This window comes from Acanthaster planci, linkage group LG14 (assembly GCF_054643075.1).
Source record: "Acanthaster planci isolate LZ-2023a linkage group LG14, COTS_SCS, whole genome shotgun sequence".
NCBI lineage: Eukaryota > Metazoa > Echinodermata > Asteroidea > Valvatida > Acanthasteridae > Acanthaster > Acanthaster planci.
Window position 1 is genome coordinate 14,233,088 of NC_141790.1, and position 21,513 is coordinate 14,254,600.

The 21,513-nt window shown below is 42.2% G+C and overlaps 1 protein-coding gene across 4 annotated transcripts in view; it reads right to left on the reverse strand.

Moving 5' to 3' along the window:
- LOC110981663 (muscleblind-like protein 3) overlaps nt 1–21,513 on the reverse strand; it is a 158,929-nt gene that overhangs the window by 123,785 nt on the left and 13,631 nt on the right. For 3 of the 4 annotated variants that reach the window (XM_087145439.1, XM_087145425.1, XM_087145426.1), the window contains exon 2: nt 8,806–8,882. The gene's annotated coding sequence lies outside the window, so the exon portion shown is untranslated. Of the gene's footprint in view, nt 1–4,829; nt 4,849–8,805; nt 8,883–21,513 lie in introns of those variants that run through there. The other variant, XM_087145428.1, reaches the window with a different exon arrangement.

A 21,513-nucleotide genomic window follows, 5' to 3' on the forward strand; every position in this document is an offset into this window, starting at 1 on the left:
TTGGCTTTTCTTTATGTGCAGATATATTCCGCTGCGCAAATATGGAATAACTGCCGTAGTTGGCTGTGCCCTCCACAGGATGAGTATGACAGGGCTGGTGAACGTACCATGTACATGTATGTATCTGTAACGGATTTGGAATCGGAACGGTGGAGTGTAGGAACATACACAACTGCTGCTTGAGGAAACATGCCAAAAGACAGCAAAATGTAGGATGTCAGGTCTAACCCCCTTGATGTAAAACACTTCATTCTATCCACAATATTAATGCTGATATTCGACAACCAGCTTTCATGTTCAGTAATTATCACCAAAAGTGCACTTATCTTGTGCAAAGTACATGTACAGTGTACATACACACTCCAGGAGTCTGATTAGACCTGAATCAGACCAACGCGACTCGGAAACATGGAACTGGATCACTGACGAGTACCAGGTCAACGAGAAGTGGTACATGCTAAGCATGTGTACCAGTGTGTACATGTACAGTAACAAGCATCCCCTCCCCCCAGGTATCCAAGGTTCCATACAGAGGTTTACTAGCTCTGTCCTGAGCCAGATTTCTAAACAGAAATGCAGGAGTTCATCTTACCCAGAGGGGGTAACTGGGGTTCATGCACTTTGACACTGATGTACTACACCAAAGAGGTTGCCAAATCCCCCGCATGTCAACATCAGCTTCAGGTTTCAGTTTTTGTGAATGTAGTCCTATAAGCCAAGATGCGGGAAAGCTCAATGCCACAGCTCCCTGATCTGTTCCAGGCATGATTATCAGTGTCTGCTTATCCAATAATGTGAGGAACTGTAAGAACTTCCGTTTGCTTCTTGGGGTAAATATTCAAGATGGTAAAGTTATGGAGCTTGATAATAAGCCAGAAAGAGACAAAACCAAGACTTGGGAAAAGGCCACCGCTTTTGTGGGTAGGATGCACAGCGCCATCTAGGCATCCACACTGGTTGCATAGAGATCATTTAACATTAACTGGTACTTTGTGTATCCTGGTCCCATCATAAGACTTTAGCACACTTTTGTATGATGTTAAGGTACATGTACAAAAGGAGTCATGTGGTCAGGTTCAATGTTTAAGCTTCTTCCTGGTATTGTAGAAAACCACAATGCATTTTTTGGTTTTAGATTTTTTTAAACTCTATTTTGACACATTGACATATAACAGAAAACCGATAGGAAACAACAGTGAAAGGTTACTGTACCTATGCAGCCCTATCGGCTTAAATCTGATGGTATTTTTTCAACAATCTCATGGAATTTCAACAGTCTCACGGAATTTCAACAATCTCACAGAAAACAAATAACTTTTGCAATTTTTCCCACTCGTCATTTTTTACTTGGTAAATTGGAAACTGGATTAGGAAGTCAGATTAATATGGTACACGAAAGGGGACCCATTGGAAACAGCTGAAGATTTGGATCAATAAACATGTATTGGGCACTTTTTTTTATTGAACCGACATCTAATGCAGCATGAAAATGCCTTCCGTGCCGCACAGCTGTGCATCTGTTGCACCAGGTTAGGACTCTGGGGTTGTTTTGAGATAAATCTGCCAGGGCTGGGCATTTCATGCCTGTCCGGTTCAAGCAGGCTCAAACCTGGATTGAGGTTTTATGGGATGGCTAGCTGCCCTTTGGAATAAGCAGTGTTGTCCCCCTCTGAATTCACACTTCGAAAAGCTGCAATTGCCTAAGTCAGGTAATAATCGAATAGAACCTATTTTGAGTTCATTTCATCATGAAACATGACTTACCTGTAAAGGGAAAAAAGGAAGAAAAACACCAGTTGCAGGTGGAACTGAAAGTGCATGGTACCTGACTGAGTGTGAAATGCAGGTGTGGGTTGGGTACGTGGTACATGTATGCCCTATAGGGTCCATGTACAACGCTTGAGGGCGCTGAAAGGGTACGGGGGTGAATACACTTAGCTTGTAGCTCATCTGTTTCCACTCAGGCCTGTGGGGTTTTGCCTGACACATAGACTGGTAACTGATCTTCTAAATTTTAGCTTTCTTTTGTTTGGGCAACTTGGTTATCAAGCACTACGATGGCAGCTTCCCAATTTCTTCATGTAAAAAAAAATCTGTCATTGACTGAGCGATTGCTTTGCTCGGAGGGAATTATGCAATTTTAAGTAATATGGACAGTCCAAATCAAAGATCCCTGAGCCGAAAGCGTAATTGTTTTTTCCCTATAACCCAGCAATGGCGACATTTCACAAAATCTATCCCTTGAGGAGAAACGGAGAAAACCCCCAGGAAAGTTAAAAATGGACAGAGAAACTGCACTCACACTTACTATCCTAATTAAAGTGATCGATGAAGACCCGTTCCTCTTGTCTACCGGTATGTTCCTGGGCCAATCTATTTTGCCTCCCTGAACTCATTCCCTCCCAATGCCTGGCACTGCTGCTGCTGACAGGCTCTGTCTCTCTTGAAACTGTGTCATCCCCTTGTCCACTGTCCAATGACCCAGAAAAACAAGTTGGGCAGTGCTCAGCAACCTCATGGGGTGGATCCTGCGAGTCATCCTTGGGGGAAGGGGAGAGGGACAGGGAGCAGGCCAGGGAAGGCGATGACTAAAAGTCGTTGAACTCAACCAGGTCTCGTGAATTACACAGAAAGTGAAAGTGCGAGTCAGGAAAGAAGAGGAACTTTGACAACCAGCAATTTCTTTTTCCTGGAGTGTTTGTCTTTGATCTTTGGTACAGGTTTTGTATAAATATTGATACAAGGGAAAAACTGCGGGCAGAATTCGCTGAGGGAAAAAAAAAGAAACTCGGCAGGCCCCAAGAAGCTTGTTTTGCTTCAATTTGCAACTTGTTGAGCGAATGAAACACAAATACATGAAGCCCCAGCACGCATATGAATATATTCAGTCAATTTCCCAGAGTCTGCATCTGGAGCAGGCAGTGTGCGGCATTATTTTTATGGAATTATTGTGCTGAGGCAGACACCTTCCCTGCAGTCAGTGGAGGCGCTGAAGGTTCACCATGGATTTCTCCCTGGTGATCCCAAGGGTCGAAAAGCCCATCAAATTCTGGAAATTGGTTCGAGGAAATCTGATCCAGGCTTCTAGTCTGAAACCTGTGGACATCCCCCCTTCCCCATTACCATAATGGTGAGCAGTTTGACAAACAAACTAAGGCCACAGAATAAGTATTTCTTTTCCATCTTGGGGGAGGGTGGATGGAGGTGAAGACAGTCGCCAATATTTTTCAAAACAAAACAAAACAAGGCCTCGTTCATGTAATACAATTTCTTAAAAATTCTGGGCTGTCAAAAGTTTGATAAGAAGTATATTCCTGATTTCCTTTCCCATTTTTTGCAAGCTTTTTATAAAAAAAAAAACCAGTTGGCAGAAATTTGGCTAAAGATACGAGTACAAGCATTTTCAACACCCCCCATTTCTCTTGAAATCATGCCCAATGTGAAAAGGTACTTTTTCTGTTTCTAAAATTATCCTAACCACAGAATACTACAGTTGACTGTGTTGGGATGAAGGTAGATTATGAAAACAAACATTCACTTCAGTATAACAGAAAAAAGATACCCGTATGCCAAGGCCTACCAGTACTTCTGGAAAGATCGATTTGCACGTTTAATCATTTGCTCCTAAACTACATGTACAATCAAGTCTCGTTCTGAAATAAAATCCAACCCTACATGTACAAGTGTAAATACTGCACGTGCACTGTCTGTTGAAGGCCCGGAACAATTTCATTTCTGTTCAGAGTTTTTTTGGGTGAGCAAAACAGAATACTGGTAAAGTACTCTGACCTTTTGGAAAAAATAGAAGCTTTGGTGCCTTTTATCCATCCATGCCACTGACTGGGCAATGTTGCATGACCCATAGTTGAACAGGCTTCCAAAAGCTTTCATGGATTTTTACAAGACGACACAAAAGGACAGAATGAAAACAGGCCTAACTGGGACAGGATCACAGAAACATTCCACAAAGCCCATGTTGATCTCTAAAACAACCCAACTTCCATCTGCAGACATTTATCACCTGCATGTGACCACTCTGCCAATATTAACAATGTAGAGTAACTTTATCAGCAATGCCTGATGTATGCAAATTACCCCTGAAAGTTAATCCAGTGGAAAGATTCATAATTATGCATGCTTTATAGCAGAGACAAGTGGGAAAAAGCATTCTAGCCTGCACTGAAAGTACACATATCAACACAACACATTGCTGGTACTGCTACGTAGGACATGTACATGTATGTGGGGCCTACAGTGTTGTAAGCTGCTGCCAACTCGATCCCTTTGAGGGAAACTCTTTAATAATTGTACATGTATATGCCTGTATGTGAGCACGCATGCGCGCGTACAGGTGGAGACAGTGTTGGGATACATTCTCTCACCAAAATGCAGCAAAAAAGACAACTACTAGTATAAGCTTACCCTGAAGAGATGATGACATGTCCCTCATCCCTCCCCCCAAAAAATTAAATTGGAAAAAGGGGGAGTGCCTTTTCACATTCCCTGTGCGTCTATTTAATGGAGACATCACTGCGTTCCTGTAATGCCCACATTCTAGCGAACTGTTCAACAATCAATATAAAGAGATTTTAACACGTGAGCACATTACACTCGTGGTTTCAATGAGGTCAGTTCACAGTCATCCGACAACACATTGCAACTGAACTTGGGCATGACTCAGGCAGGATGCTTCCTTTGTTTTATCAAGGGGCATCAGTAATGTGACTGCTACATCGGGCGCATTCCCTTCCGACGAGGCAACTGGTAACAATGAAGGGTATTAATATAGAGCATCAGTGAAATTACATGTAAATGTACAATGCACTTACCAACGTCCCAAACCGATGAATGAACTACATGTAATATGCCAGCTTTGACTACAGTTGTCCAGCTGTTGGGTCAAGGTAAATGAAGTGTGTATCTCACTGGAATCCAAATTTGTCCAACTATACAATTTTTATCACAGGATGTTGAATCACAGTCATTTGTACGGTATCAGGTTGTACCTTGTTCTGGCAATTTTCCCCTAAACCAAGAACAGTGCACTACAACAGTCCATGACCCATTCAGCACACAATGAAGTTAATCAGCAAAGAATCATATGCTATAGACACTACATGTACAACCATACAGCAAGGAAACAAAAACTACCATCTCAGCCAGTTTTACACCACAGGTGCGCCTGTCCGCTCACATGGTTGAGTCAGCATCCATTCAACTCAGCTACACTATTGTTGGCACTCAACCTTGGAGCGCCCCCAATCAAGGTCGGCAGCAGGCCCGATTGGGAAGCCCCATACTGATTGAACCAGCCGGCATTCACCAAGTAGCAGCCTTATCGGGAGTTCATTCAGAAGCTAAATAGAGCTGTGCCCTTGAGACGGCTGTAATTGGCCGTGGAGGCTGGCTACACACCAGGCTAGCTGGCAATTTATCACATTCAAGCAGTCCTGGTTTCTACAGTGGTCTATAGCATGAGGTGTCTATGAAAACGCACATAAAAACCATATCAGTGCAAGCAGGAGGCACAGTGTTTGATGAATTGATTTATGAAGTTACAATGTACCAGTACATGTAGGTACACACGTACCTTTCAGGTTTTAAAAACAATGTACATGTCCTCAACTAAGCAAGAATTTCAGTAAAAGGTTTCAGAAGATTTCCTGTGCCTGAAGTTGCTGGGCACAAATTGCATTATTCACCGGTACCAGTAGCATCCCCTCAATGTACATGTACTGTACATAAAATTTGTAAAACAGCACTAATGGCTACCAGTTCATGCCATTTCCATTTCCAATGATCTATCAAGGCTGGTACCCAGTACCTTCGCTAGCTGCTGATCAACAGCTGAAGAATCTTCCACAGGTCTGTGGTTTTACCAATACCATGGCCATCTAGAGTCTGACATCTTATCTCAAATATTTCTGTGTACTACCGGTCCTGTCAAACGATGAAAACTTTGGACGGCTTACATGTACACTGTACATGATAATATGTATTCTGTTTCTTCACCTTTTGCTTGCGAATGCAGCATGCACTGAACCGGTGCGAGTCATCTCATAAACCTGCTAACAGTGCAAGTACACCTGCACATGTCATGTGAGCTGAGTTGTAAGACCACCTGACATTGTAATGGACTGGTCCATTAAGCCCCACATACATAGAACCTGCTAAAAGTGGGGGAGGGGGGCAAGTCTTCCACGTTAAAAAAAAAAGGGGGGGGGAGGTTCACTTCTCACTGGTCCTCGGGCCCCTCTCCCTTCTGCCACCCAGTGCTGGGTTACCACAACAGAATGCAAAGCAGAGTGGGAATTGTGAAATCAGGACAGTATCAGCAAGTTGTGAATGAGATTACCAGGCATGGGGAGGATGATGAACCTTGACCCTTAAATGATAAAAGTGGTTTGGGGAGGACGACTGGATTATAACTCAAGTCACATGTGCACTTAGCGGGTCAGTCCTTAAGTATGGCAGAGTTATCTTGGAATTGAAGACCCAAATTTGTTTCTTTTATACTAATAGGTTTGTCAGTTTGGTGACTGTTGTACAAAATGCCCAAAAGTATGCGCTGCAAAACAGCCCAGAAACAAATCTTTCTCTTCAAACTGTAACAAAAAGAATTAATCCTAATATTAACCAACTGTTGATGCTCTGTTGCCAGTAGTTATCGTAATTTCTGTCTCACCCACTGCTCATATCTTGAGTCTCCTTACAGGAAGCATGGCCTACTGACAAAGCCATAAAAATTGTCAATGAATTTGGCCAGAGTTACCCCGCCTGGTTGATGAACGTATTGGAGGGTCGCTCATGCAAAACTAGCCCCTCACTCCCCACCCACCCTTGAATCCTCTGAAGGTTAAATTTTTAATGATTCAATTCTACACATGGATGAGGAAGCATCAAGGTCAAATTCACAAACCTGAGGCAGACATCATACAATTACCATACTTGTAGGCTGTCTGGCTGTTGTTACATGGATACATTAATGTACACGTACATATGTAGTGCTTGTCATCTTGGTAATGGACATGCTAAGTGGGCGATACAAGTGAAACTGTCACTAAACGCTGAGGCAAACAAGTGACACAATGCTTCTCCGGTACTTGTCAAGCCGACATGCTAGTTTTCCGATGTTCCTTCTGGAAATTTTTATCAGATATTTTTATAACAGCATCCGTAGTTTTCTATGGTTCTGATTTCCAATCAAACCTTTATTTTTGGCTTCAACCATGGGGGGGGGAACATTTTTATGCGGCTGACCCTGTCTGGAATTTCCAACCAAGAAGATTTCTTTTTTTAAAATCTAATAATAATCTTAGGAATTCTTGGGCACAAACAAGTAATTTTACCCACTCTCCCCACCAACCCTCCCTCAAGGTCAAAAATCTATGAGAACCACGGAATTACATGTAACTACATGAACGTCCTGTACATCAGGACATTCTATCCATAAATTAATGAGTGAGATTTGGCAAAGGAAACATCCAGCAAAGGGATGTATGTACTAGGACTTTCCAGGGCTTTAGATTAATAGCTACATGTACATGTAACAAGGCACCAATTCTTTCAGAAATGACAACAAATATTTGGATCTTAAACACTGCTGCATTACTGTAAAAAAAAAAAAAAAAATTAAAACACTGGCATATACGGTATCACATACATGTAGATTCGGTACAACAATGTCACAGTTACGCCAGACCTGTGAATGTCCTTGGTCAACCTATTTACATTTTACAGGGAACAGGTTGTACCTTTTTTCACATGAAGGTCTTTTCGGCAATGACACATACATGAAAAAAAAAAAAAACCAATCACGAAAAAAAAAAAGGGTCTGACCTTTTCTTGTTCCTCACCTTTACTTTACTGAAACTGTTCAGGTCAGTTACATGTACTGGTACATGTACCTTTTTTCTGGACAGCAGGTTGATCAAAATGTGTACCGGTACCGCAGATTTTTAGGAATGTTTAAGCCCGGGTTGTACATGTGCATTAGCTCTTGTGGAACGTTTACGCCGTACACGTACAGTAAACGCCCCTCACATACATGTACATGTAATATGACACATTCTCCCTCTATTTGCCATGTTACGTGCCAACAGCGTGGAAATAACTCCCCACATTCAATAATGTGGAAAATACTGGGTTAATTTATGAGCAGCACGTCCCTGTCCCTGATTCAACACTTGGTATGTGGGCATACACTATGGCAGGGACTACTGTTGTGTCTACAGCCCATAAAAAAAAAGAAAGCAGTCTCCCCCAACCTCATTTTGAGGGGAATTCCATTAAAACAAACCTTGGCACCAGACCATGTGTGAGGGTGTCAGATGTGATAACAATGGCGTGCTCTAACAAGATTGATCAGGTAAAGATACATGTCAAGCCCCTGGGTCTAATCCTTAAAACAAAAGGCCTGCTGGCTAAGAGACAGGTGTAGTCGGGTAACTAGTGGTGTTTACAAAAAATAGAGATTTGTAGTCAGATTTGTGTGGGATGCAGCCAAGCATGTCAACTTCAGCATAATTGGATTCCTTTGGGAATCCAAGTGCTGCCGTTTGATTGATCCTCAACATGTGTTCCCAAAATTGATTGGTTGTTAGAAGAGTATTGATGATATTACCAGGTACTGAATGAGATCAGTGTCTGGAAGTAATGTGACTGGCTATTTGCATTACAGATAAATCATCAGATGTCACCCCACCAAGAAAAAGAAAATAGGACACAAGCAGAAATTTAAAAGTAGGCCTATATGGAAAAACAAATCAGTTAACATGAATGAAAAATCGAAATCCATAGACATACCTGAACTTGAGATGGATTTCACTGACACAGAAGCTTGATGTACCATCACTTGCTAGACATTAAAAGCTTTGACAACCCTGAGGGTGAAATGAAAGAGGGTAAAAATGCTCTTAAAGTGAGAACTGCACTCAAATTTGTCAAGCTTAACACCTGCCGGCTACAGCGCTCCTACAAACTCAGCCACCTTGTCTTGGGTGGATCATTTGCAAATACTTGCTGTCTATGTTGAGGCGAACTTATGAGGGCAAAAAGGTCAACTCCGACTGGGTGATGTGACATTTTGGGCAGGGCTCAGCAGATCCTCAGGAAATACTGCAAAGGTCACCGACTAAAATGTTTCCTTTTACTCTTTCTCAAACTTTGCATTGCTAAGATTGAATACACTTATGGTACCGGTAGCTTCTTAAAATTGGCAGAAAGATAAGAGACAGGAAAACACTTATGGCTGCCAGTTAATTTTTCAATGAAAAGAAGTTTTTCTTAAATTTTTATCTTATTTAATAACTCATGAGAAACAGACATACCAGTACTGTACATGTACTTGTCTATCTAAATAAAATAACAACTGGTATGGAGGCTTTGCATAGCAGCCATCTTGCAAATCACTTCTTTTGTTCCACAGGGAAACCTCCTTTGTGCATATCCCATGGGAAAAAAGTACTGGCCTGCAAGATGGCAACTATGCAAATCCTCTATAAAGGTTTGTATTTTCTTTAAAGAGCCTTTCCCATGTTATCAAAGCACTATGAACAAAGCAAAATGAAACCAAAGGTACTTAATGTGTGACATAATGACATCCGGAGTAAACGGTACACATGTGACACTATTTAAAGTTGTTAATTTAACCCTCCTATGCAAAAATGCATTCTCAACACTATATCAGGCAAAATTAGTCAAGTGACATATGATATGTCTATGAACGGTACTGTACACGGGAAGTGGAAGGAATTTTGGACAGCTTTTGACAAAGGAGGGTTAAATAAGTGGACCATCTACACTGAATGTATGCCTACAGGCTTTGCCAGATAGAAAAGTGCCATACAGTACAATGAATTTTTCCAGATTAGCGAATATGCAATGGAAGCTCACACAAGTCACAGCTGTTGTACACATGAACACAGCTGGATTTCGAATTACCAAAAAAAAGAAAAGAAAAAAGCAAGGACGTTATGCCGGCTGGTATGTAAGGGCCGTGCATGCTAAAAACATCTTTTCAATTGGACCGTTCAAAAGGATATTATTGTGCAACCCTGCATAATAATGGTACAGCATCGCTCTGACACCAGTATGAAATTTTGCCAACTATGGCTGCTTACAATGCGCTCTGAGCAGAACAAAAGAGGGCGTGTTTTTTTGGTACTCACTGCATAGGCGCGCCATAATGCGCGCAAGTATATACGCGTTTAACGCGGAGCATGCTGAGTACGCATAACAAATTTACTCCGGCATGTGTGGTCTTTGCGTACACGCAGAACGCATGCAAGAACCCGCTTGCAACCACCTGTCTTTCTTTTCACCGATTGGGGGTGCTTCAGCTTGGGGCGGATATATACAATCCATTACATGTAAGAGTTAACTTGTGAATGGGAACATCTTTTCAACCTTTTCTGTTCTAACTTCTAAAGGAATAAATTTTCATTTCACAAAACATGAAGAACTTGTCCCCTAGAGTGGAAAACGATTTTCACAGATTTTCCACAAGTGAAAAATTATTTTCATTCTTTGTGAAATGCACATGTAAGTATAAATATGATATTAAATTCTTATCGCAGAATTTCCCATCCCAACTCACAGAGTTACTTTTAAAATGCGATCTACTATACATCAAGATTTACAAATCTAAGATCTGTTCTTGGGATCTTGTTACTTGCGAGAGTCCCCTCTCTTCTCTTTTATGGTTCCACGATCAACCCTTTCACTGCCACCAGGACAGAGTTCAGTGTCACTTTACAGGCTGAAATACAAGTCAGCCTGCCCAAATGACACTGAACTTGTCCTGCAGTCCACTGAAGACCGGGAGAGATCCTGGCAGGTATTAGTTGGATGGATCAAGGATCCCATTATCCTTATCATTGCTACTCTTCATGTCAAGCTGGAGTTCCTGTTAGACTCCAAATAAGGAGCAACAGGCTTTGGGTTTCCCAGCTGCCACGAACCCTTATGATTAAACCATAAAGCTACCGTAGGGTAGAAACAACCTTAAACCAAGTGGCCTTCTAAAAAACCACTTTCGGAACTCCTTCAGCTGAATGGTTCAGGGAACTGTAATGTGACTTGTCGAACTCTGATTTGGGATAGAAAAAGCTAAGGAAAAAATAAAGAGACTAATATACGGTAAGTACAAAGGGAATAAGATAACTGCTTCCTTAGACGGAACTTTCCTTTCATATGCTCAGCAATCCAGACTGTCACTTTGTTTCTTGTGACTTAAATGTTCGTCTCGTACTACTCGGCCAAGCCAACACTAAAAATGAAAAAAGTAATTTCTACATTTGTTGTAATGAGGAGTGACGCCCTCCGAAATTACTGCCCTGATATGCCATCATGTGCCGGCGCCACCGGTCCACAGAAAACTGGGTCTCACATCGTCGGGACCGAGCAGGGGATGGGGAAACCGCTAATTTCAGACCCAGTTCCGAGGAGATAAGGTTCATTAAAAGAAGCCCGAGAACAGCTGAGCTGGGAATGAATATGCATGCAGATGGCACAGCTTGGTATCTCAACACTAAAATTAAAGATGCCATTTTAAAAAAAAGCCTTGACTGTTATTAAAAACTTGTTGGCCCTGAAATCTGTCTCAATTCACTACAAGGTTGGTCAGTTCAACAGTTAAGAGTCAGACGTAAGCAACTGCTGCAGAGTACAACAAAATGGCTCCATTCTGACTACATCAACACAGACAGCTACCTTATTTTTAAAACAGAAGTGACAACAGCCACAATGATTCCAAAGATACACAACTAGTGGTTTTTTTTAACTGGTTGTTGGCCACAAAGCGTCAAGTAAAGTACATGTACTGTACATTACATTACTATGCTTTGCAATAAAAGTTCCCAATGTACGTGAACTGGGGACAGCTGGAAGCATACTATTTGTACTGGCATCTGTGGAATAACAATCTTCCCCCCCCCAATTCTTGGTACTGTCAGTGCATGGTCAGTGCAAGTGAAGTTGACGACAGAAATGTTGTCAATGTATGTCACGATTTCCAGTTTACGACAGAGTTGGGAGTCATTGGTGTCACCGTGAATACGATTTATAGCTTTGGTGGTACACAGGCCAAGCAATCAGAGGTCATCAGGGGTCACGCTGTCTGGGCTATGTGGTATCATTTTGGAAAAAAAATATCTCTAAGTATCCGGGCACTGCCCTACCTACCTGTTATCAGGGTGTTGAATGTAAAACAAGAGAGCGCAACTTTTCAACAAGTAGTGTGCAAACAACAAGATTCGGCTTGTGAGGCAACACCTTTGAGAACATGTGAACTGAGCCAAGTCAAGCAAGCCCCAGTCGAGAGACAAGTCTTCTGTTCCTGTAAACGCATCTTAGTACAGTGGTGAAATATACCGGCCTTCTATCCATTTGATGCTGTCGACAAAGGTTAAAGAAACACATCATCATGCCAAGATGCATACAAATATCCTCTGATGCCATGAAAGAAAGATGCAAGAGAACTCCAAATGGCATCCCCATTCCAAGGTTGTAGTCAATCCCAGTTCACAACAGCCCCTCCCTCCGACCTTGGGCGAGATATTTCCCTTCAAAGTTCTGCCGACATTATTGACGGCCCTGACATTTCAATCCCAGGGTGCCCCCCTGCAATTGTCTGACCCAGAAAATGAGGGCGGCACAGGATGAGTCTGACCATCTGACGTTGATATGGGAGGGGGGGATGGGACAAATCTTCTGTGTCTGCCCGTTTTAACGAACCGGGACAAGCAAGGGCCGCCACAGAGTCTCCTTCCCGTCCGACTTCTTTCAACGTCTTCAGCTTAATGTTTCAAGACAAGTGGAAGAGTTAGGACGGGGGCCTCCCGCAGACACGTCAAAATGAAGTACACGTATCATGGGTTTGTTTTCTTCAGATCTATTTCCATACGGGGGGGGGTGAAATAGACTGAGTTGATATTAAATGGGATCTTTTCTGTGTGTGTGCGCGAGTTGGGAAATGAGACTTTATAAAACTCAAATGGTCGGTTGGTGATTGAGGCTTGACACATTACCACTGTGCAAAACATTGGGTTCCATGTCGCATAATGGGTTCTCAATCACCAAGGCCATCCCATGCTCACGTTCAAACCGAAGGTGGAGTCCACTGTACTGGAACAATTCAATTTCAGTAACAAATTCATCACCTTTTGACATTCATAGAACTTCAGCCTACAGGTACATACATGTATGTACCTTGGAAAGCATTTCATGTACATGTACACCGTGCATGTGCGTCTTAACACACCTGTACCCTCCAGTTGGTACAAGGCATGCAGGTACCGGTACACGTGCCGTTAGGACGATATAGATTGACACAGCAACATTTTATGCCGTATGGACAAAAATTAAGCGAATGATGAACAAAAGTATTACGGCTTTTTTTTTTTAATCTTTCATATTGCTCTTCCATCAACAGTGGCTGCTTGCGGCAAATGTGCCCACTGCATTCATTTAAGATTTGGTGATTAATTCACTTTCCTTAAATCTGCGAGTGAAATTGGAACAAAGAATCGTCGCAATGCCAAACACTGCCACTCTTTCATCCATCATTTGACAAACAACAAAATTCCTCTTTCCACAGTAACCCCTCCATCTCATGTCCCCGGCCATGTCCTGCCCACAAAAAGCAGGATAATATTCTCCCGACAGTCTGCATGTGGTACGCACTCTTTCTCTCAAGTATCTGCTGATTTGTGGCAAGATATTCCAGATAATAACTCCCCTCCCCCCCTCTCTCCCCCCCCCATCTCCCTCTCCAGCATGAGTCAGTCTCCTCAACGGCACGGGAACCCGAGATGGGGGGCTTAAGCCCACGTATCAACGCCTGTCAAGTTTTTACAATCTCCACCATCACATCTCCTGGCATATTCGAACGCCTAGATAGTCGGTAATCTGACTTATTCTCCCCCTCGTATTGAAGACAACAAGACTGCAATGGGTGGGCGTGTGTGACATTTACACACAGTTTACATGTACACATCAGGTTGGCCGACACCGCCCCTTCAGGGATCTTACCGTAATGTGCTGAATTCAGAGATTCCATAAAATTTCGCGAGCATAACATCTTCAAAACTACCCCAATGAACATCAGGAAGACAGAAAAAATACAAAAAAACCCCCTAAAAACATTGTTTACATGTATATTACATGAATATGTACATGTGCATTCACTTGGCAAAACACAATTCACACGATTAGGACTTCTCATGTATTAAAATGCATAGCAAGACAATAAGATATAAATTACATTGCACAAACATTTGATCAGCACAATGTAGCAAAGTGGCAGGAAAGAAAACCCCTTTGTGATAACAATGTCCAATAAATTCTGCTTTATTTGTTCCATCCTCACATATAAAACAAAGCCATGTACATGTACTTCATTCTACTGTTGAAGCAAGTGTCAGCTCCTTCCTCGACAATTAATATGGCTACTAACTGGCTGTATCATCAGGGTACTCACCCTGCAAAACTGCATTTGAAGGTAGAAGGATGGATGACTCCCATTACATGTATTTGGGGTAATCAGGTACACCCAGTCAAGAGTGAATTTAGAGTGTCGGACGCTACTCCTCAGTCCCAACTAAAATCAATGCTCCAAGTTGTTACAGAACACGATTTCCCTCGCCCCCCTCCCTTTCCGAGTAAAAAATGAGAGCAAGTGTGGTTAATTTGCCATGGAAACGAAGGAGGGCATCCCCAGGTGATTGTCTCCGATCGTGATCCACCTCCCCCTGCTCTCCCTTCTGCAGGAGTCCACCAATCCAGTTCTAATTACTTCTGCACCAATAATTGTATTCGCTGCTTGACATCCCTTTGGGATGTACATGAACACACAAAAAAAGAACAGTCTGGCCAGTCTGGATACTGGCTCAATGGACGCTTGGGTCTGCAGATGCAATTACACTGACTGAAGAAACTGGCACTGTGTGCTTTGGCTTAATGCATGTCATATCAACAAATCACATTAACAATTTACCTCATTTGAACAAACCTCACAACCTCATAAACTATTGAAATATCAGTACTCTTAAAACCCTGCAGTTAAAATTGATGACGCTTAACATAAAAACAACATTGACAAAGGCTAATCAAATTAAAGCACATATATGTGCAAATTACAACAATTACAGGGGAACCACAGTACTTTTACATTTTGTTAAAATAATCTGGAAGTAATCCCCTTTGGCTTCCAAGCTCTACATTTACAGGTGCATGTACTGGTACGTGTACAGTACAATGGGTGGTGCATGACAACCACCTACAACATTGTTACTTTCAGTTACGGGCAAGGTACATCCTAGACGAGGCGGACAAACAAATGCGAATTTGCTCCAAAGTTGGAAGAACAAAAACACGGCACCCTGCGATGGTGTATTGATTTTGCGATCACCTTCGCTTCGACCAGCCGCGACTGGAGGGGGAAAGGAAAAGAACAAGCGAGGGAGGGAAGGAGGGGGGGGAGGGGGAACCTGCCGCATTAGCTGTGAGTCTGGACAACACACCGTCTCAACAAATGTGTCTGGGGTTTGAGAAAAAACCGATAACAGATTTCTCGGCACGGCGCAGCACGCGGGATGGGGTAAACAGGGCCAAGCGGTATGAGTTGAGACTGCGGTGGTTGCCTGGGTAACCAAAGCGCAAATAGCTTCTGGCCTGTTGCATAAATTGGGGACCGAATAGGAGAAAGTGATTTGGGGGAGGGGGGTGTCTGTGGCCGCTTGTTTCTTGTATGGCATACATAGTGTGGACCTCTGCACAAAAGAAGTCCACATAATGTAGGGTGCAATGGCGTAGTGTGGACTTGCACACGTCCACACAATATTTCCCCTCTCTGAAAAACAGTTTCGGAGGCATTTTAGGGTCAAGGTTATTCGTGGCAAAATGAAGAGGAACAGTTCAGGGAATCACCATCAAAAATCCAGCTCGAAGGAGTTATCCTAGTTAGAGAAAAAGGAGCATTTTCCTCAAGTCTCCTTAACCACAGGAGAACAAATGAATGTCCATACTCTGTACGTAAAACAGGTATGGGTGTACATGTATGTACAAATACTTATCAACTCGCTTAAGTCTGATGAAAGGCCACCCCCATCAACTCACTCATATGCAACATTAAGTACTATACTGCTCTTTGCAGTGTGAATGTAACTGGTACTTGTACATGTACCATACAAAGTGATTCCTTTAAAAAATAAGACACCAGATTATCCGTCAATTTCCATCGTAATTTTTTTTTCTCCAGTCAGCTTTCACCTTCTTTACATACATATGACTCCAAATCTAAGAGCCCATTTTGAAATCTTTTACCATGTTAAAATTCTGTCCAACACTGCCAAAACAAAGCTCCAATCCAATAGAAAAAAGGACGTAAAGACAGATCTCATACATTTAGCTTCAGGACAAATGCAAGGTACCAGTGCTCAGGTGGCTTGAAGGATTACAACTGTGGTTTGACTTCAACCTTGTGTGCATTTTGTGTCATTTGTTACTCAGAGAGACTGTTTACCAAAGAGATGAATTGCTTCTATTTCTCTTCACTTTCCTGAAGACCGTTAATGATGACATTTATTCAGACTGAAATGCCAGGAAATTCCTATATTTGATTTGAATTGTAAATTCAGTGACAGCCTCGATGGTCGACAACCAGGTTGTAATCCCAGCAAAGCTCAATTATTTATAATTTTTCAGAGAAAAAGAAAGCTGGTGATGTATAAAGAAAGGAGTAGGCCTGCATGTACATACCCTGTGACTTTGTACAGTTACAGCAAGGGATAAAAACTAAAGATGTCAAGTAGCTTTCTATGCAAGAAAACAAATTCCTCTACATGTATGATTCTTGAACTGTTCAATAGAAGCCAAATAGAGGCTTTGCATGGGAACCATCTTGCAGGGCAATTCTTTTGTTCCACAGGGAAACATCCTAAAGTTGTACATACATGTACCCTGTGGACCTAAAGCACTGGCCTGCAAGATGGCAGCCATGCAAACCCTCTATTCTCCTTTTTCCTCTGAGTAGAGTGAAAAAGCAAAAGAATGATAATTTTCAGATAAATGTACATGTACATTGTGCTTTCGAATTTTTTGTCTTTACAAAGCGTCACACTTTTAAAAAAGTGGACAATTCACAGGCATCAATATTGGTGAGAATAGGTGGGCAAGTTCTCTTGTCTTTCACTATACTCGTAAATTTCAGGGAGCCAAAAAAAAAAAAAAAACACCACAGGAGGTACAACCATCCTGTTGGGAGCAGATATTTAGGGCATTTTCAGCAAGTTGGAATACACAGCTTTATTACACGCGATACTAACAGCCTCTTGGTAAGCATCCGGGCAAACCTGGTCACGTAATGCCGTCCATATTCTTGGCTCTGATACCCACATTCTCAATGGGAATTTACGGCCGTTAAGATCAAATTGGGGCCCAATTTATGAGCGCAATTAAGACGCATTACCAATTCAAGTAGAAATCAGGGATCCAAATGGACTCCATAACTCACTGATCTCATGGGGGGGGGAACAGTATTGTGGCCCTGGCTTTTATTTGAGACAAAGAAACAAGAATGTTTGTTGAAAAAAAAAAAACGAGAAAGGGGAAAAAATATTCTTGCCCTAAAAAATTCCGGGCTGGTGAATAATTCACGGAGGGGACGCATCAAGAAAATTTGGCAGGAGTCTGCTGGCGACCGGGCTTAATTTGGCTCTTAAAGGCAGGCCAGACTCGGCAAAGACACCATTCAGTCTTACGTCTAGACCGATAAATTGTACAATTTATTACGGTGGAGACAACTTGGGAGTATCATTAGCGGAGGGATCAACCAGAGTTCTTACAGATTAACCCGCACGACGACTGCGCAGGAACGGTCCTCCAGACTAGCACAGGTGCACGTCCATGCATGTTGGGAACCAGTGTGTTAATTTGTCCATTCAAACTAGGCTACAGTCTGTACACTTGGCTGGGCATGGGGGAAACATGCACTGTGTCTGCAGGTTACTGTCTTTTTCAATCTCAAAACTCAGGTACATGTATAAAAGTTGCTTCTGAAGTCTGTTGTCATACTATAGATTACTGGCCTTTGTTTCTACATTGTATTTTACATACATGTATTTTCATGCTGTTTTGAAGTGTTGCGTTTTCATTGCATAGCGGTACTGGTACTTTATTAGATTCTCTTTTCGTTGCATCCTTCTTGTCCTTTATGTTGGTTCCAGTAAGTGATACTGCACACTTTTACCTGTATTTTACACTGTAATACTGTATACCGGTATTGCACAGAAGTTACAGACACTACAAAATTTACACAAGTTCAAGATTCCATCAAATCCACTGATTGGCATTTTGATACTATTTGAATGGAAACGGGGTGCAAAATGCTGAGCATAAGTCCACTTACATGACTTGCACATGACTATATCATTAAGCCGACAAAAATAAGTCCCATTTAGAATTTACATTCATAGGTACACAAAGTACAAGTACATGCACATGTAAATATAGCTTCCGGTGGGCTACATCATGGGCAATTCCACCGTGGGAAGTAACTATTTCAACAATGTCAATTATGCCACGTCTTGAGCAGTCAGACAACAGTTCCAGGATGAACACTCAAAATTGACGAGAAACAAGGCATCAACAACTACTGTGCAGGGGGTAACGCAATTATAGAGACGCCAATTTTATTGCATTTCAGACGACCACTCTTTGTAGAAACAGCCCACTCACAAAGAACCAGCCTACTCGTATCGCTAAATGTAGTTTGCAATGTCTTCCTCTAACCGTATGGTACATGCACATCACATGGACAGCAGGACAGGTGAGGAATGTCCAGTACAGGAGAGAGAACTCTATGTGATTAGCTTACTGAATGATTTCACAGGAAGAGAGACAAGAAACAGTCGCTGAAAACACACTGAAAAATACATGTGCATGTACAGTACGTCAGTTTTTTGGGGGTTGCTTTTTTTTGGCTACAGTTGGAAGAGATTCTTTGCAAATGATTTTTTATGACTGAGTCAGTAGATCTAGAACTCTGTCCTCAGCCACAGAATATTGAGCAATGGCCCCCCCCCATAAGAAGCTGAAAGAAACCACAAGACCAGCGGCTCAATCATAAGATGTGGTCCACCAGTTTACTGTCCATCTCTGAGACTTTTTTCGCCAACTGCCAATCACTGACTTCGACAAGTTCCGCCCATCCTATCCAATTCTTCCTGTTCACACAACAGAATTCCAATTTTTGGACAAAAATCCACAGAGATGGGGCCAGTAAGGACTGGAGGCTCAGCTGACCAAACAGCCCACACATCAGCACTTTGGGTGATTAACAGAGTGGTCCTAGCCCCCTGAGTGATCTCCAGCAGCCTCCGTGAGAGCTCTTGGTAATCACTGATCATCATCAGGGAAGACAGCCCAATACAACATGGGGACAGCCTTTTTAGGAAGAGCTGAAGGGAGGGAGTGCAACAAAGAGAAATCTAATGTACGGACAATCCCGCTGATGAAGTGACTAAAGGCACTGGTATGGTGACCTTAAGTGTCCCAGGGTCCTAAACAGTAGGTCTGATGGGAAGAAGTCAAGGATATCCTATCTTCTGTCAAACAAGGGGGGAGGGTGTATAGCAGTTGAGTCATAACTGCATATGACTTTTGTTCAATACCCACCCACACAAGTTGTCCCTTATTGTACCAGTACAATGTACATGTAACAAATGTGAACAGTACCTGTAGGCTACATGAATAAATTGTACGGTCTCAACATTTGGGGGGTAGAACAAAGACATGAATGGTTTCGACAGATATAAAGACCACAGAGGGAAAAACAATCCTGGCTTCAGATCCAATATCAATTACCTGCACAGCAACCTGTTCAGATGTCTATTTAATCAAACATGCATATAATCAGATGCAGTAGCACCCTTCAAAAGCAGCAAAGCTCCTGTTAACTTTCATGTAAATGTGATGAACATGTACATGTACACTAGATACATACAAGAATACATGTACACTGTCTGTGGGTGCATACTGTGAGGTAGTAACCTTGTTTCAAGTGCTTTCTGTTCCAGATGGTGACTGTCTACCGTGGATTGGGCCCCCTGTGGCCGCAGCAGGGGGCAGGAGTTTTTCTGAAATGTGACAGACGGACAGTTTCATAAATGTGATTGTTTATTTTCTCTCTCTCTCTCTCTGGGCAGAATGTTGTCAACTTGTTCTTGGACCTCTTGGTTTTCTGACCTGTTGAGTTCAAACCATTCATCTCCAGAGGGGGGGAGGGTTTGGGAAGAAATGGCAGCTGGAAAAGGTGACTGTGAAAATCATTCAGTTTTGAAATGGTCCCTGCTGTAAATGTTTCTAACGGACTGACAGTTTACAAGATCTTTTCTTTTTTTCTGGAGGGGGAAATAACGGAACATAATGATGAGCGACTTTGTTTTATTACTGTAAGTTTAATACACTTTGTTATTACCGTGACCCACCTGAGCAAACCGTAAGAATATTCTACATAAATACTGAACATGAAGGTTGTTGACTTTCTTAAGAAGCAATATCACATTAGTGACTTTGATAAAACTGTTTTTCCAACCGTGAAATGAGCCCTGTCTAGATGTTGGAAAGAGTTGCAACAATGCACGATGAAATGAAAACTAGTAGGGAAATGTGAGATTTCATAGCTTGGTGCTTTGTAATCTTCATGTGTACTGCTGAACCTCCATGTAACAGATGAGTGCCAACCCCCATCTTTTTTTCCCTCTGTCCAACAACATCTACAAGATGTTCACGTTTAGCGGCTTGGATCCATAACAGAAAACAGCCTCACGGCGATCCACGGCTATCCCGGAAATTACGGATGTCTGTTGCCCTAGCAACATCTGCACTCCATCGGGCAAGCAGTAGTCAGGGTAAATAGCGCTCTGCATCGACTCGGTGCATTTTTCAGTTGAAGTCCATGATGACAGCCATGTGCACGTCTGGAAGAAACCAGACAGCTTCTGTAAGCGAATAATCCCCCCCCAAAAAAAGGGGGGGGGTAAGCCAAAGAGTAGAGAGGGGGTGGAGAGTTCTAATATCAATTGAAACTGATTCAAGTTTCTGACAATTCTTAGATTTTATGAAGCCAACTTTGCTTATAAACCTGTACGGTAGCACTATTCAATATGATTTTAGATACACCCTAGGGGGTTAGTATATTCATATACCCCTGGGATCTAATGTATCTAAAATCACACTGAAATTGGAAGATTTGGGACTGTTAGGGTTGAGACAAAAGTTATGATTCCAAAAGCAACAGTGAACTAACCATTTAGGTCCTTGTGGATACATTTAGGATGAAACTTTTGAAATGAATCATTCTATGGGGGACTATTGGCTGGGGTTTGAGACAAGGAAGGGGCATGCTTTTCTTTTCCACGCCACCCTCAACCATTCCTCTCATGTGAAATAAACACCCGCTTGTTAATATTGTTCGCCATCACAAATGACAGGGGTTTCTCTCAAGTTGCCCCA